The sequence below is a fragment of the Barbus barbus genome (assembly GCF_936440315.1).
Source record: "Barbus barbus genome assembly, chromosome: 4".
Taxonomy (NCBI): Eukaryota; Metazoa; Chordata; class Actinopteri; order Cypriniformes; family Cyprinidae; genus Barbus; species Barbus barbus.
The window spans coordinates 14,399,844-14,412,004 of record NC_136732.1 but is presented as its reverse complement, the minus strand read 5'-3'; the positions used below and the strand labels follow the sequence as shown (position 1 = coordinate 14,412,004).

At 39.3% G+C, this 12,161-nt stretch overlaps 1 pseudogene across 1 annotated transcript; it reads left to right on the top strand.

Moving 5' to 3' along the window:
* The first annotated feature begins 9,070 nt into the window (after positions 1-9,070).
* On the top strand, positions 9,071-10,965 carry LOC306868672 (transmembrane protein 100-like; annotated as a pseudogene). Its single transcript, XR_013785804.1, has 2 exons — positions 9,071-9,110; positions 9,203-10,965. The product of XR_013785804.1 is annotated as a transmembrane protein 100-like (transcript).
* Positions 10,966-12,161: the final 1,196 nt, after the last annotated feature.

Below are 12,161 nucleotides of genomic sequence, written 5' to 3'. Positions count from 1 at the left end.
TTACTTTGAGTTTTGAGACAAAAACCTAGTTTTTCAAACTCCAACTGGACCATTTGTCCACTTTTTACCAATTTTTTTTTTTTTTTTTGAGAACTCGAGCCATCTCTGTATAACTAAAAATCAGCATAAAATGTAATATTTGGTATCCACATTAATTATGGATATGGGTTTCCACATTCATAGAAAAAAAAAAAAAGATTTATATACTCCAGTTGTAATTTCATGAAAAGTAATGGAATTTTGTTTTCTTTTTTTTTTTTTAAATAGAGAAGTCATGGAAATTTATGTAGTAAATATACATTTTTCTAGTTAAGGTTGGCTCCAAAATGGCTTGAAATTCAAACTAAAATTGCTTTATATAAAAATGTATATAAATATTTATTTAAAAAATCATGAACATTCATTAAATCTAAAAACATTTGGGGAACCCTAAATGTAGGACTGATTTCAGTTCAGACTGATGTTATATACCAATCAAGAGTTTTTAAGATTACAGACTCCGTCAGATACAGCAAAAACAGCTGCTTTTCTAAACAAAGTGAGTATGAAGTTAACTAAAAAAAAAAGCCAAATGCTCTCTAAAACTTATGATGAGAGCATGAATATCAAAGTTTGAAATTATGTCAGACGAGCTGCATTAGTCACACTGAGTATTACTTTTCCACCTTGACTATGTAAAATGCCATTGGTTTGTGTGGTTGGGATGGTTGATAGTTCATCTCTGACTGTTCAAACCTCTGAGTCACCACAAGTGGAGAACAAAGGAGGTACTTCTCATTGATTTCATCTCACTTTTAGAGTCCCACATGGTTTTCACACAGGCCAGGAGCACAAAGCTGTCATTGGAAAGGCAAATTGATGAGCGGACATTAATTTTTGCGTGCAACCCACCATGTGTAGCGCTCCGGGATCGCCTGCGGTGAGGTATGCATGCTCGGGATGTTCATTTATGTTCTAAACCTCATTTTAGAGTGCTAAAAATGTTTATTTATGTCAGATTCAAGCAGAGCGTGTGAAACTTTGCGATGAAGAGGCTCCACGGGGCCAGTATGGAGACGGTGGACCACAGACAGGAGGCACAAGCACAGACTGGGAGACAGGTGGTGCTGGGTTCACACAGCGGGCCGTGGGTGGGCGTCCTCCTCCAGCCCCCGCCCACTCCACGCTGATGTCATTGACTCACCCGGGAGCACGTTCAACGGATTGAAGCTCCCATCATGGGAAAAAGTAAAAAACAACAGATGAGTGCATTGGGCGTCTGTCTGAGCGAGTTCAACCAGGACATGTTCACTTCGATCCAAAACCTAGTGTGCTCCCTCCATTGGCAGCTTTTTAAGATGTCGTCTTAGCTGTGCGTGTATCCCAGAATACACTGCGATGAGCTCTGTTAACAAGATGTTTGAAGTTTATTTACTTCAAGGATTAAATTGCAAGTAAACACAGGAAAATAAAAACAAATATTCCAAACAATCAAGAATATTAAACCAAAAAATAATAAAGATACACATATGCATACACATCCATCCATCCATGCACACACATACATATTTAAATAGATATAAATACACTCACGTACAATAAAAATTGAAATTTGAGACATGAGCAGAAGTGCAATTTAAAATAAAAAAAGAACCTAAATGTTAAAGACAATATGGATGGTTGACAAAAGTTTTAATTATTATTGTTAGAAATATATTTTTTGGAAATGGAACACTTAATTTGACTCTTCGCAGGGAGTTTGATTGACAGGCAATCTGACCAATCATTACGCTGAATCCACTATTTTGTCTGATAAACAGATCAGACAGAAGAGCAGATTAACTTCGGTGGACTTAAACTTGAAAAATTGTTTGTATTGACGTCTTTCAGTTGAAATAAATGACCATCTGATGTTCATGTTTATTTAATTTTTATAGTAATTATGAAAAGACGATTGGTTCATATGTCACTTGAACTGAAGCAATACAGCAATCTGTCACGACACATTTACAGAGACACAAAACAGTATTTATTGTTTGAATTTCTTCAAAAATTACATTTGAAAGCTGAGACTTTGTTTCATACCAGAAGTAACCTGGTCACAACCTTGTCTGTCAGCTCCGCGATATAGTTTTTAGTTTGTGAGAACATGAGGGGCAAATTCCAAACGGAAGTGCCCTACTCCCTTCGAAGGGTAGAGCCCTTGATGCGTGTTCTTTGAAGGATGTAGGGCATTACTATCTTGTAAAAGCGTTTGGAACTCCCTTGGCGAAGGGAATGACTGACAAAATGTTACCTTGACACCGCTGCGCGTGCGTGCAGCATTCAACAATTTCAACAGTTGTTGCAAATATTTCTTCTTATTTCATTCAAATATTATCTCATTGTCTTATTACTATTACACTTTTTCAAGCTAAACTTGCTTTCACTACCATTTTAAATCATATTTCTGTCACTGACAAAAAATATTTTGAATTACATTAAATTAAAGACAAATTTAATTAGCCTATTCTACTTCGTTTGTATGTGAAGTCGAAATCAAGCCCAAAATGTATCGCACAATCTCCTAACCCGAAGATCACATGATCACAAACGGAAATCACTTCCTGTGACGTGACCATCGCATGTTCCCTTCGCTAACGGACTACTGAAAGGGCCCTTCGTGAAGGGGTTCAATTGTTCACTTTCATTTTGAACGTCCCTACTCCCTACTAATGGCGTCCCCTTCCCGAAGTGCCCTTCAAGGGCGCAAAAAAGCCGTTTGGAATTCGCCCTAAGTGTAGTGTGGGTCTTTGCTGTCAAATTGAAACTTTAGAAATATATTTACAGAAACCTTGCATGTGTTTTTGAGTATCATATTTGATGCATCTGGCTTTTATGGTAGTATAGTATGATATAGTGAGAATACCTAACTAGTCTATGAACTAACTGCTATTTGAATGTAAGAAACAACATTAACTAGACAGATTATGTTAGATAGTGTTGATATGAAACCAAAACAGCTGCCTGAAGGTGATGTCAAGATGGCCACCAAGTGAACTGACTTCTCTTAAAAAGCATTGTGGTTGATTCTCTCATGCTAAGTGATATTTTTGAGCCGCTGCCTGTGTATTGCGCTCCAAGTAAGTTATTTGTGAGGTTACATCATTTGGGATGCTGCCTGTATAGACTCTCAACGGTTTGGATTTGGAACAAAGGCATCGTGGTTCACTCAGACTGTCATCATCTTTCTTCCACAGAACACAAAAGGAAATGTGAGGCAGAACATCCTGCTCTTTTTACATTTTACACATGAAAGTAAACGAGGCCTAGTTTGATGTCACTGATTGATGTGAGTAACAAGCTGTTTTCCAAAAAAAATAATAGTCATATATTTAATTTGTTCTTGATTTTGATTTTACTTTTAGATTTATTGGTGTATTTATTGTAAATTGGCCTGTTCAGAAGCATTCAACCTGTTAAAAATTACTTACCAAATTAGTTTTGTGGGATGGATAAATTCTATGATTGCTGATTCATAATATTTTGAAATGTGTGTGTGTGTATATATATATATATATATATATATATATATATTATATTAAATATTATACTTAAATACATTTTTATTATTAGTATTATATTATTTAAATTAACCACTTCAAAATGGCAGTTCATTTAAGTCCCTACAAGTCACCTGCATGGGATTTTATTTTATTTCATTGTATTTTACTATGGGGATATACAAAATAATGTTGTAATATTGAATACTATATAATGTAACACTGAGTTAAGCACTTTGAAACATCCATCAGATTTAAAAATCAGAAATTGATTATTTTGTTTATTTTCACTGGTGGTATTTAGCAGTGTTGCAAAGTCTACTTTAACACTCTTTCCGCGGGATGTTTTTCATGTCCACGGGTTGAGGCGACCCCATTACTATGATATTTGGCCCCTGGAATGCGACTTTTACCAGGGGAACCCCACCAAAAAATGTGTATTTTACCCCACGGAATACGATTTTTACCAGGGGATCCCCCTGAAAAGCAATTGGGCTACTTTTGAGTAGCAATTGGGAGGGTTTTGCTGTGAAAACCTGGCAACCCTGGTATTTAGTGTAAATTGATCTATTCAAATGCCGTCAACCTGTTTGAGATCCTTACTGCTTTTGTGTTAGATAAACGCTCTGATTGCTGATTTATATTATTTTAAAACATGTTTTTTATATTTATTTAATTATTTTATTGTTCAACACAAGACAGGAGGGAATATCTAATAGTGTAAGACACAACCTCCAGGAAAAACGTAAAATAAATGAACACAAATTATTTAAAAAAACAAAGAACACAAGGAGCAATAATTGAGACAAACAGCAGATAAAGACATTTTTTAAAATATATATATATATATATATATATATATATATATATACATATTTAGGTTTTATTCAATACAATTGAAATGACAGTTTCAATTAGTATTTTTTTTGTTTGTTTTTTTTCGTCATTATTTCATTGACAAAAGCTCAGACATTCACCTTGACCTCTTTTGTGTTCCACAGGAAAAAGAAAGTCATACAATATGAAATTGTATAATGGTGTGTAAGGGATGACAGAATTTTCATTTTTCTTTGCTATTTAACAGAATGACTGCACTCTGTGCAGAATATTATTTGCAGCATAAGAGCCAAGAAGTATTACAAATGCATGACTTGAACCCATATTGCAGAGTGATGGGCTTATCAGCTCTTGACTTTAAAGCTTTTCCGTGCATCACATTTGCCTTTCCAACAGCTTTAAAGCGACATTCTGCTGTTTTTTCCTCAAACCGTGTCAATAAAACATTTTCTGCTCTCTCATTCACACAGGCCTTCATTCAGCGGAGCCCCAGGGGTCTTCCTCGTTGTACAATGCTTTGAGAAAGGAAGGAATAATAATGAACAGAACAGAATAAATAGTGTTGTCAAAAAAGGAAAAGGTTGTGCGTGAGCTGTTTGGGATCATTGAAATGCCAGAGCATGAATTCCCAAGGTTTACAGAGTCTGTTCCATGTAAGTCCAGTAATAACATTCATCCTAAGCTTCCCAGGAATACCATTGACCCTTCCTGGGAAAAACAATGCTAATGTTCAGGAAAAGGAACAGTGAAGTCACATAGCAATCCTTAAATTGCCCTGTCCACGCATGGAGACAAATCTTCAAATCTGGTGGACGTAATAAAGACTGGCACACGTTCAAAGGTCTCTGTGCTTTTTATGCGTCTTCCCTGGATCTTGTGGACATCTTGAGACAAATCACCTGTAGAAGATGCTATTATAATAATATTTTGTTGTTTTCAACTTTAAGTCTGCGTATAGATTACATACTGTTGATTTATGAAAGAAAATTATCATTTTGTAAAAATGCATAAGAAAAACATTAGCAGTACATATACTTAATGTTGCTGTATTTTATATAACTTTAATTGAGCAGCAAAGTGTCTAAATTATACAGTTTTATTTGTGTATTTAGTGCATATCGATGATCAACTTGATCTGCACATTTTTATGATCCGATTTATATTACTTTTATATTTTCTCTCCTGTAAAGATGCTATTAGAGGAATATTTTATGTAATTTTTAACTTGAAGTCTATACAGATTGCACACTGTTGATTTCCATCAATCATTTGGTAAAACCGAACAGGAAATGCATTAACAGTTTGCTTAGGATGAGAGCTAGCAAGCAGCTGAATGGGAGGTAAAGCTTTATTTTAGTGAACTGGTATTCTTCACAATATAAGTTTCTTAAACGGGAAAGTGTATAAAATTGTACTTTTAGGTGGAGGAACTGCACAAGGAGGCCTTAATACATGACTGAAAGTCTTTGATTACAGTCCCAGACTCATCAACTCTCCTGAGCTGTACGAGACAGTGAGTATATTACAGTAAATGGGTTTCCCGTTCATTTAAACAACTTATTGAGCTGAAATTGTTTGCGGCACAATTACAGTTATTCATTCAGCAGATTTCATCTTACAACATAAACCAACAGTACTAGCAGAGTAGTAAATGAACAGCTCAGGAGAAAAACATTACTGAATGCAGTCCTTCAGTTGTCACGCTTTCTGTCCGCTTGTCTCACTCATTCACCACCCCCTCTCTTTATTAACCATCTTTCCCACCCAGTCTCTCTCTTTCTCTCCTACGTCTTGATTTCTCCCAACAGTATGTCCGTGCTGGCGTGGGGCTACATCAGCGAGTGTTGAGTCACCAGACATCAGTTAACCCTGTGTTTACGCTCCTCAATTGGTTTCACCCCACTCATTTGGCCAGTGGGATAAACCGAGCGGGGACCACTTATTATGAATGTCAGAGTCTTATTAGACATAATACTTGGCTGTGTATGGAGGACAGGCTTGGATTCATTGCTTATTCCTTGAACTCATTTTGAGTGTATTTGACAATGGCTTTCATAAACCGTCGTTATGGTCTTTTCAGGCTTTGTTGTCTTTAATTGATGGCATGAGCAGAATGGATGGGGTTTTCTACAGCAGACAGCATCAGTAATGTCTGACTTACAAAGACATAGTGATCAATGATTGATCCTTTAAGCCTTATTTAATCAATAAGGTGAAAGACTGTGCTATATTGCGAATGGATGAAGATATGATGCACAGTTGTAATACAATATATGCCTTGCGTGCTACTGCTCATTTCTGTCAGGGTTGTGCGTTCTGTGCATATTCTAAATTCCTGCATTTGATTTGAGGGTATAGCAAACAGGATGCAGAATTCCAATTCAGATTTGAATGTAGGGAAGTAGAATTCAAATTGAAATTTTAACTGTAATTTATATAGATAGACAGACAGACAGACAGACATAGATAGATATTTCAAATTTCACAATCTCAAAATGTGTTGTATCTAATTCACTTAAAATTCCAACTCATGAGCTGAAAGGAAGCCAGTTTCGGAATTCGGTCGAGTGTGGAATTTTGCGCATTCTTAGTTCCTGTCCAAACCCTTGACCATGTATTTTGAACACCATGCTCTTCAGTTTGAGTTACAGGAACACTAACCAGGCACAGCGAGATAAAGTGAAACATGATGCATTACCATGTTAATCCGAGTTTCTGTCCAAACCCAAAAATTCCAGCCACCTGGTTTTGATTTCTGTGGAGTCAGCAATAGGTGAGGTAAGCGGCCGCTTAGGGCCCCGGGGAATCAAGGGGGCCCAGTCTGATGTTCGCAAAACATACTTGGCAAATGCACCAGTATGTATTTGTGTTATGGAAAGAGTCAAATGTTCACTCACCACTAAAAAAGGCGAGTTTTTATCAGGTGCGGAGTTCTGCAAGCTTGTGAATCCTCTCATTATAACAACGTGTAGATAAGATGTAAATAAGAGATTCATTGTGCAGAGAGCTTATTAACGGAACGTCGTGAGATCGCGATGAACTGAAGTGACCGCTTTTAGTGATTATAGATGGAGCGCTCTTTGCGCGCATTCTAAGCTGTTTTGACTGTCTCAGAACAGATATATTCACCTCAGTAGAAATTGTGTTTCAAGTCAATTTAATTTGTCTTGATGTTCCAAAATGACTCTCTTTTGTGCTTTTCCTAGGCATGCCAGCACAAACTATAAATGCAAATGAACTATAAAAACGCGTATAAATGCACGAATTCAATGAATGGAGATTTTCGCTTAATAGATTACATTTTCGATTTGTTTCTCGGCAAACCCTATCGTATGCCTTAAGAACACTTGGAATACAGAACAAGTTGCATGGGATAATTTTTATGACATTTTAATCCTTTTAGTAAATTGATTGAAGTTGTTTACAATTCATTAAATGGACAAGTGCAAGCATTTTCTTTTTGTATTCTTTTGTGATCCGAAAAAAATAAGGTAGCTTAATATGGTTTAGAATAGCATCAGGTTGACTAATTATTTAGGCTACTTAAGTTGTCAAGGGGTAGGTTAATAGTTATAATAAATAATAGTTATAGCTATAATGAGAGAGCTAGCGAGCAAAATAAGGGTTACATGTAAAAGAGCACATAGTTATTGTGTTGGGGCCTCGTGCCTGAAATTTGCTTAGGGCCCCCAAATCACTAAGTCCGCCCCTGGGAGTCATGCAGGGTTTGCACCCAAAGTGAATCCTTAATCCTGCTTAAGTACATTGTGATTGGCTGATTTTATCATGTTGTGCTTAATTTTTGCTCTTAGTGTGGACGGACGCATTAGTTCCCCTTGAAAGCCTTCTGTTAGGACATGGTATTAGAGCCATTTACAATGCAAATTGATTTTTTTTTTTTTTACCCGAGGAGGAGTGTGTGACTTGTGTGGTTCACCCTTTGTTGTCATCACCTATTGAAATAATCACAAATCCTCACACTTCATTGTTTATCAATACTGCCTCACTGTAAATGGAGAAATGATTTCACGTGATAGACGAGACCGAGTGATAAATTACATCGGCATTGCCGTGAGCGCGTATGATCTTTCTCTCTCTCTCGCTCGCTCTCCTTCAAATTGATTTTTCCTCCAGTGCACAATTCGTGACGGGGAAAGCACTCGATAGGATTAAAAATGGACATCCGCTCAGAGCCTGCTTATCAAGCGTTTGGCAGTGTTTTGTGTTAGTGAGACGTGGGAGGCCAAAAGTGCGTGGGTGCACAGCAGGCACATGCACAAGCAGAGTCACTGGATTCATTAGTTATCTGCCGGCATGCGTTTTGCCATGCTGTCGGGTTGAATGAATAAATGCTGCATCACATACTCCCGTGGCTGCATTACTTAATAAAATAATCTGGCAATCTCCTTATTTAATGAGCACTAAAATAGTCCAGCTCCCATCCCGGCATCCCCTCTATAGGATGCATGCACTCATTCTCAAGCAGGAGAACAGAGAAGGAGTGGGTGGATTTTAGTGAACGGTGCTTGAATGGTTAACTCCACCCCTCCTCCTTCCTGTTTGCTCTCCGCTGCCCAGTCTCATACTATGGCATTTTACGTCAGAGTGCAGCTGCAGCCAATCAGGAGCAGGACTCCGCCCCTCCTTCTGGCCACATATATAGCAGTGCTCATTCTTTCTGCTCGAGTGTTCAACGTGCTGCTGTGGGCTGGAGAGATAGAGAGCCGTGGCACTGACAAACCCACAGACATTGTGAGTGGATTTCCACGTTTCCTTCCCTAAATTGCCTTTCCTCCCAGAGCGTCTTGCTCATACTGAGCGCATATTTATTGTTGTGTTCCCAGCATCCAGTCGCAAGATGGGATGCACCACGGGGCACTTCACTTGCCAACCGCAGACGACAGCGGCCCCAACCCTGGAAGGTCAGCCGCAAGGAGCACCCAAAGTCCCAGATGTGCTGTCGTCCCTAGAGAGGCTCTCGCAAGCCACGGGAGGGATGGAGAAGTCTTGGTACCGCTGCATCTTTCCATTTGGGATCATCTCATTGGTGATCGGAGTGGCTGGAACCGGGGGTGACGTACACGTACAACGATCTCCCGCAGACCAAGGTGGTTTCTGTGATCCTGTTGATCGTTGGGCTGGTCCTGGTACTAATGGCGACCACTTGCTGGACGGTCCATAAGAAGCAGCGCAGGAAAAAGAAGGAAGGGGGTTCCTTCAGCTCCGAACAGTGTCCCTTGTGAGAGCACCCCCCCACCCCAAAAAAAAAAAAAAAACAACGGTGGCGGATAATAGACCGGGATCTCCGTCCACTCAGGTATCCATGGTGGACAAGTTGCGAAGGACAGGTCCTCTCTGAGAATCCCATGGAAAATACGGCGCAAGGCTGGCATGAGGGTTCACCGGAGTCACGCATGCAGTTTACCGTTGCTCAGCAGGTGTCTGGTATCAAAACAAGCTGGGAGAGGGACACACACTCCCACAGGACAATTAACACTAGCCGTGAGCCTCTCGCGGAGCCTCTGCTGCCTTCAACGCTGCTGTCAGTCTCCTGCATTCCTGTGACGCAGAAGAAGTGGGCCAGCGGCGGCAACCGGACACCGCGACGAAAGAGGAGTTCACCTCCGTCACTGTCACTCGCCCGTCCGGTGACACCGTAGCAATGCACAAGCTTTTTTACGGAGTGGAACTTGAACCTGCGTCTGCTAGCTAGAACCGGCAGGAAGAAAGCACGGACTGGAGAGGTCGAGAATGTGTCCATCTGCATGTGTGTGTAATATGTGTGCTGGATGGACTAGAGAGACAAGACACCTGTTCGGCCTCTTTCGCTGTCAGCCCTCCGTCAATCGTAGACGCTAATGACTTAGGACAGGGGTGCAGCACCTGATATGAAGGACGCAAAGACACAAGCTTGATTTTTTGGGGAGTTTTACACAGTGCACAGTGTGTTGAAAGAGTTTAGCATTGGTGTGTTAGCTGTGTGTGTGCGAGTGAGTGTATGTGATTCTATCTGGCAAATCCAGGACTCTTCAAGGATCTCATATAGTTGGTATTTGGAAAAACAACCGCAGAGGAATTTTATAATGGACACGGTTCAGAGAAAGGCAAGCAAACCGAAGAGCCTTTTGTTCGAGACAGCCAGAAAAGAAAATTAATTTCCTGTCTGACAGATAAGCAGGATTACTGGGGGGTAGCTATAGCTAGTGGCTATGTTTTACCCCTCCATCTCTCTTTTCCTCTTACAGTGCCAGTTTTAAAACTCAAACTCAGCTATTTTAGCAGTCTCGTCGCCCCCAAAAACAACACGCATGAATACGTTGTCACTTTGACCTGGTCAGAGCCCACAAAGGCTGGAGCTTACATCGGTTTTCACAATGGGAATACTGCTTATTTACACTGCCTTGAGCAGGAAAGCATTTGGCACGATTTGTTATGGATACAGTGAGTGGGTAACAGATAATGAATTAAAGGGACAGGTCAGCTAAAAATGAACCTTCTGTCATCCTTGTCTCGTTCCAAGTCTGTATGACTTACTTTCTTCTGAGGAAGACAAAATAATGTGTTTTGAAACTCGGTGAGATCCAAAACAACACTTTTGATGTTCTGTGCATGAACAAAAAACAAAAAAAAAAACACTGGCAATTTTCAAAATATCTTCTTTTATGTTCCACAGCAGAAAGGAAGTCGTACCAATTTGAGGGTGAGGAAATGACAGAATTTTCCTTTTTGGGAAAGTTTAGCCTTCAGATGTCTCATAAATCCGGCTAACACTCAGAAAACTCTGTGTGAAGACTAAAATTCAGAGACGGACAAAAATCCATACCAATTCAGAGGTTAACACCCTTTTACTTTCGCTTAAAAGCTTATCGATCGAGATATTTCCACCATGTTGAGGAGTGGATTTGAGAATCCTTGTGCATGAGAGAGAGAAAAGAGACAGGATTAACAACCTTGAGTACTTGAAAAAGGCTGTTTTTGAAGCATTTAGCTGTTAGCAAATGTGCTATGCTCGCCTTTCTGGACTTGTTTGAGCCCTGAGGAAGATTTTATTGCTCTTTCATAGCTCAGGAGATTTCATTTTCAATTGTGTCTAAGATGTTTCTCCTAAAATTACTTAAAAAAAATTAAAATGGACACAAATGCAGACAACTGCTAAAATACAACTAACATATAGAGCTATAAAACTAATCTGGATATCTGACATCATTTGCTCTCGCAAGAAAACATCTGTGTTCTCTTTGCAATCTCTGACATTTGGTTGCATATTTTGAGAAAACGCGTGTGAAATTACTGGCTCTTTTTCTTCATTTTGACCTTCATTTAATCTCATTGCTGTCAGGGAGAAACATTTTAAGATATTAACAAGATCTCATTTGTGATTAAATAGATGCAAGTTTGAGATTATGGTTTTTGTAACTAAAAACATGTTTCTAAAGTGAACGTGGGCGCATGGCATCCAACACGGCAGTCCTGCGCTTGGGGCATGTTCAGGTGTAATTGATTTCTAACAGTGACATCTGACTACATGGCTATGGATAAACACAGTGCCTTTTTCTCGACTGATGTACGTGCTGTAAAGCTGCCTGTGCCTCCTTTAGCATTTTTATTGCTTCACACCAGAATGTGGTTTTTGTCCCTTAACAGAAACAGATTGCCTTCTTGTGTTTTTCCACAGCGTGCTACGAAAAGCAGCGAAGGGAGGGCATCTAGAGTTTCAGACTGCATTTTAAACACTGTTCACAATGATCTTAACAAACAACACAGACTAGAATCAGGGATGAAGTGTTTGAGTGGGAAAAGGGA